Raw genomic sequence first — 6,191 nt, 5'->3', positions numbered from 1 at the left:
GATTTTATTTATTTATTCATGAGAGACAGAGAGAGAGAGAGAGAGAGGCAGAAGGAGAAGCAGCCTCCCAAGGAGCAGGGAGCCCGATGTGGGACCCGATCCCAGGACACTGGGATCATGACCTGAGCTGAAGGCAGATGCTTAACCATCTGAGCCACCCAGGCACCCTTAGTTTTAGTTTCTTAAGAATGTTTTGAGGGGTGCCTGGGTGGCTCAGGTGGCTAAGCGTCCGACTCTTGATTTCAGCTCAGGTCATGTTCTCAGGGTCATGAGACTTAGCCCTAAGTTATACTCCATGCTGAGGGTGGGGCCTGCTTAAGATTCTCTTTCTCCCTCTCCCTCTACCCCTACCCCCCTTCAAAATGCTACTGACTTGGTACGCCGGGCAGTCGGCGCGGCCAGTCAACTCTGCTGCATAGCCTGCTGGCGTAGCTCACCATGTTGTCCCGGGCAGCGCGCAGCATGAGCCGGACGCTGGTGCCGGCGCTGGGGTCGCTGGCTTCCAGACTGAAGCACAGCCTCCCCGCCTTGCCGTACCATTATGGCGCCCTGGAGCCTCACATCAACGCCCAGATCATGCAGCTGCACCACAGCAAGCACCACGCGACCTACATGAACAACCTGAATGCCATCGAGGAGAAGTATCTAGAGGCGCTGGAGAAGGGTGACATTACAACTCAGGTAGCTCTTCAGCCTGGGCTCAAGTTCAATGGCGGAGGCCATATAAATCATTCCATCTTCTGAACAAACCTGAGCCCTAAGGGTGGTGGAGAACCCAAAGGGGAATTGCTGGAAGCCATCAAACGTGATTTTGGTTCCTTCGACAAATTTAAGGAGAAGAGTTGACTGCTGTATCCGTTGGCGTCCCAGGCTCAGGTTGGGGTTGTCTTGGTTTCAATAAAGAACAGGGACGCTTGCAGATTGCTGCTTGTTTTAACCAGGATCCCCTGCAAGGAACAACAGGTCTTATTCCACAACTGGGAATCAATGTGTGGGAGCATGCTTATTACCTTCAATATATAAATGTCAGACTGGATTACCTAAAAGCTATTTGGAATGTTATCAACTGGGAGAATGTAAGGGAGAGATACATGGCTTGCAAAAAGTAAAACATGATCATTACATTGAGCAAAATTAGCTTTTCACGACTATTTTTGTAGTAGTGCAGAGTGCCGTAGTCTACCAGTAAGCTGCTCTATTGTAGCATTGCTAGCTTGTTCAAGCATTTGATGAACATGACTTAATGCTATGAATTTCTTATTTTCAAATTTTGTTATTGGGCAACTGAAAATAGTAAGTGCTTTGTATGATTTAGTCTTTTGATAGAACATCATCTTCCGAGAGCTGAAACAGCCAGCAGGTTATAATTGCCATTATAAAACCATCGAAAAGATCTCATCCCTGTCCTCTTAGGGCCTCTGGGGAAGCCTTTTGCCCCTTATTGCACTTGTAGAAAACCTGGTCCTTTGCCCAGTTGTTTAATGATAAAAGATTAAATTTGTTTCCCAAGGGAAGTGTTCAGTTTTTCTATTGAAAATTGCTCTTTTTTTAAGTAATCTTCTGTCTCGTAGTACTTGTGGTAGATATCACCCATGGGCCTTTAATAATTTTTGGTCACATGTTCCACAGGGTTAACACCATTTTGTCTTTTAAAAAATATCACTTGATTGCCAATTGAGAATTGCTCTATTATGAAAAGGAAATAGTGGTGCATTTGAATTTTTCTGTTGGGAGAAATAAAAAGATTTTTATGTGAAAGTTTGTCATCAAACATAGAAGTATGTGTTAGGTACCTGCTCAAAGTGGACAAATCTGGGCCTTGTTGATAAAATGAATGTTGGGAATGAGGCCACAGACTGTTCTGGCCAGGCACTTGCCCCACGTTTCCACCCTGTTCACAAGCATCCCTCTGCAGAGCAGCAGCCTGGGTCAGGTGCTGTCTTCCCAGAGCGGCAGGTGGTTGGTTTCTGGATGTGGGCAACGGCGTGTCCCTACCCAGGAACATTGCTTTTCAAAGACTTGGTTTTGAGTTAGTCCATCATATTTGATCTTCTTTTCTTTTAAAAAAAATGCACGGTCACTATAGAGCTTTATGTTGTATAGTCCTTTAAATAAAGGAAAACAATACCCATAATCCAGTGACATAGCCTGTCAAATTGTGTTCCTGTTTCGTGCTTGCAGGTGGGACTGTTTAAATGTAGTAGGGAGCCTTTTGTAATTTGGCTTGACATTGTCATGTCATTTTCCTTATTTTTGGTGGCTGTATAATTTATCAATTGGACACTTCCTAATTTATTTTACAGTTCTGTACTGAATATTTCATTGGTTACTAATTGTTATTTATTTTTTTTTTAAAGATTATTTATTTATTTATTTATTTATTTGACAGAGAGAGAGAGAGAGACAGTGAGAGAGGGAACACAAGCAGGGGGAGTAGGAGAGGGAGAAGCAGGCTTCCCGCTGAGCAGGGAGCCCGATGCGAGGCTCGATCCCAGGACCCTGGGATCATGACCTGAGCTGAAGGCAGACGATTAACCGACTGAGCCACCCAGGCGCCCCGGTTACTAATTGTTATTTATTCAAATAATCCTGGGGTGAGCAACACACATAGATTTTACCTTCTTTGGGAATACTTTTTCTATATAGGTTTTTTTCTTAAGCCTGTTTAGTAAGTGGATGTTTTCCCAAGTTAGTATATTATTTTTTCCCCAAGTTGATTCTATTTCTTTTCTTTTTTTTTTTTTGCATGGAAAAATGGAGTAACTTAGCAGTTTCAATATTGAAGACTGAAGTTTAAAAAAATTAAGGCACTTTTCTTTTAGAATTCAATTAGAAAGTATTTAGGCTTCCTGAATTGTCAGCAGTGTTGATGAGAGTAGTGATAACTGTGTGTATGCCTGTGGGTTGAAGACACTTTGTGGAGACTAGGATTGCCATCCTTCATCTAGCACAGTGAAGTGACTTTCATGGAGTGCAATGAGAGTCCTGTGCTTACCGCTTACGTATACGCACATACACACACACACACATATATGTGTACGCAAGGCAGTGAACTCTTTAAATGGACTATTTAGAAAAGTAGAACCTTTTTGAAAGATGGCATTTTGAATACAAGTAGTCTGCCAGATCCTGGTTTGTATTGAACTAGCAGGTATGCAGAGATTACTGATTAATATAAAACTTTTTGAGTTTTATTAAGCTTTAAGATTTCAAAAAAATTCAATGTTGAAATTTCTATGGCACTCTATTTTTGCTCTGATTTTATGTTGCGAGAACAAGGGAAAGCACACTGTTCTTCCCTAAGGGTTTTGTTTTTTCCTCCCATCAGATAGATTTTAAGAGACTAAGACAATTTACAGATAAAGCTTTTAATCATCCAGCAGGAAATGAGACTTCAAGATTTTGTTTAGCTCTGTTTCTCATAATAGAAAAGGTAAAAGCCATTTCTTCTGAAATGAACCAAGCATTCATTGTTCATCCAAGAGGGATTTTTGTGACTACTCAGCAGTGCCTGCTCTAGTCTTAAATGTGCTTCGAACACCATCACGTGATTAATGCTGCAAGAAAACAGGGCATGAGACAAATACTGTCTGAAGTAGAATCTGCTGCTTGAACTGTTGTGTAATAATTAAACTTTGATGTTGAGAAATTATAAGTTTTATTGCACACCTCAAATTCATGATCTTAAAATGAGATTTGAGTTTTCTGGTGACTACCTTTAAAAAAGTAACATTAAGACGATAAAATTAAGATTGATGTGTATTGTGAGTCATCTAAAACTAGGTCTAATGAAAATTTTATTTCCTGTTTTAATTTAAGCAGGGGAGTTACTGTTTTGGAAAGCCGTTAGGTAAATCTTTTATAAATCACTGTTTCTCATTTTTAGTCGTACCTAATGATTGGGCAAGCTGATGTCCTGTCTTCTAAGGTACACATCAAACCTGGGATGCATTAACAATCCTATAAGGTCCTGGATAGTTTTCATTTAATTATTCATTAGAGAAACATTTATTTTCCTATTGTGTGAAGTTTTTTGATTGTTAATAAAAGAATGTCAACTGTCAAAAAAAATGCTATTGACTTGATTACAAAGGCAGGTTAATTGTCCCATAGAAAGTCCCAAATTCTGGTTTTGACTGAATATTCCTCTTACTGTTACTTAACTTTTTCCTATGTCCTCCATGTTTCCTGTAGACTTCAGCCTTGATTAGATTCAGGTCTGAGGTTTTAAGTTTGTTTTTTAAAGACTTTTTCATAGGTGGCACTGTGTACTTCATATTGCCTCATATGCAAAAGCATGTAATATCTTGCCTTACCTTTAGTGGATGCTAAGACTGATCAGTGAGTCCAACCTGCTCCCTTTATTGGAAAGTTTCTCAGGAGTTGCAAAATGTTGATTTTCTAATTCAAATATAGAACTCTTATCTACTAGAGCTATTTAATTTCCAGGAAATTCTGTTCATACTAGAAAGGCAATAATAAATTCTCATTTCTTTCCTTTTAGTTATTAGTTAGTGCCCAGCAACCTTTCATTGTATCCATACATTCTTGTATTTTCTTTACTCTTTTTTTTTTTTAAGATGTCTTTTAAAAAAAATCATTTGGAATCATAATTCTTTTGATGATCAAATCATCTCATCTTGACCAATGGGAGCCCCTTCCAGCTGGCTCATGTTTTTTTGTTTTTTGATGTGTTCCCATTATTAGGTTTTGATAACATCTTTGCTTTCTGGTACAACAAGCTGTTCCAAGCTCATCTTGTATATTTTCTACCCCACACATGGATTAGGCTTGGTGCCTTGGAATGATAAATGGTATTTAATTTTAGCTATTCTAATGGGTGTGTAGTGGTATTTCATTCTGGTTTTAACTTGCATTTCACTGATAACTAATGACTGTGAGCATCTTTTTGTGTGCTGATTGACCATATATCTTTGGTGAAAGTATCTGTTCACATCTTTCACCCATTAAAAAAAGTTGGGTTGTGTTTTTATTACTAAGTTGTAAAGGTTTCTTTTTTATATATATTCTGAATTCAAGTCTTTTGACAGGTATATGTGTTGTGAATATTTCTCCCAGTTTGTGGCTTGCCATTTAATTTAATTTCCCTCTTGTGTTTTTCAAAGAGCAGAAGTTTTATGTTTTCAGAAAGTCTAGATTATCAATTATTTCTTTTAAGGCTTCTGCTTTTATATGTCTGAAAGTATCTTTCACCATCCCAAAGTTGTAAAGATTTTTTCCCCTATGTTTTCTAAAAATTTTATGGTTTTAGCTATTATCTTTAGGTCTATGATCCATTTTGAGTTAATTTTTTGTGTATGGTGTGAGGTAAGAATTGAGTTTCATTTTTTTCCTATTTTCACACCATTTGTTTGAAAGACTGTTTTTTTCCTTCATTGAATTACCTTGGCATCATTTTTGAAAATCAGTTGACCACATATGCACGGGTCTATCTGTGGACTCTATTCTGTTGCATTGATCTCTGTTATGCTCGCTTTATGGGAAATTTTGAAAGGAAGTAGTGTAAGTCTTTGATCTTTGTTTTTCTTTTTCATGATTGTTAGGTTCTTTGAATTTCCATATTAGTTTTAGCTTGTCAATATCTACAAAAGAGACTCCTGAAATTCTTATTGGAATTGCATTGAATCTATAGACCAACTTGGGGAGCATTGACATTTTAACAATATTGATTGTTTCCATCTATAAGCATGGTGTACCTTTCCGTTTATTTAGATCTTCTTTAATTTCTGTCAACAATGTTTTGTGGTTTCAGTGTACAGGTCTCATACATATTTTGTTAAAATAAGTATTTCAGTTTTGGATATTACTGTAAATGGTATTTTAAATTTCAGTTTCCAGTTGTTTATTAGTAATATGTAGAAATTAAATTGAACCTTATATCCTATGACTGCCAAATTCACTTATTAGCTTTAGTTACTTTCTTGTAGATGAGGAATGATATTTGAAGACCACGATCTAGGTTTTAGTAGTGTTCACTGCTGCTGGTTGTCATTGTTTCTAGAGCTTTTCATTGGATAGCACCAGGAAGATTATTTTTAAGATTTTATTTATTTGAGAGAGAGAGAGAGAAAGAGAAAGAGAGAGTGCACGCGTGTGCACACGTGTGTGAGCGTGAGGGGGGAGGGGCAGAAGCAGGCTCCCGGATGAGCAGGGTGTCCAACGAGGACCCA

General features: G+C 38.2%; 1 pseudogene; it reads left to right on the top strand.

Annotated features, from left to right (window-relative positions):
• Positions 1 to 382: 382 nt before the first annotated feature.
• On the top strand, positions 383 to 2,142 carry LOC112829888 (superoxide dismutase [Mn], mitochondrial pseudogene; annotated as a pseudogene).
• Positions 2,143 to 6,191: the final 4,049 nt, after the last annotated feature.

The sequence above is a fragment of the Callorhinus ursinus genome, unplaced genomic scaffold, assembly GCF_003265705.2.
Source record: "Callorhinus ursinus isolate GAN/ISIS: 27379988/994484 unplaced genomic scaffold, GSC_fseal_2.0 scaffold27, whole genome shotgun sequence".
NCBI lineage: Eukaryota > Metazoa > Chordata > Mammalia > Carnivora > Otariidae > Callorhinus > Callorhinus ursinus.
Note: the sequence above shows the minus strand (reverse complement) of the source record. Positions and strands in the feature narration are given on the sequence as shown.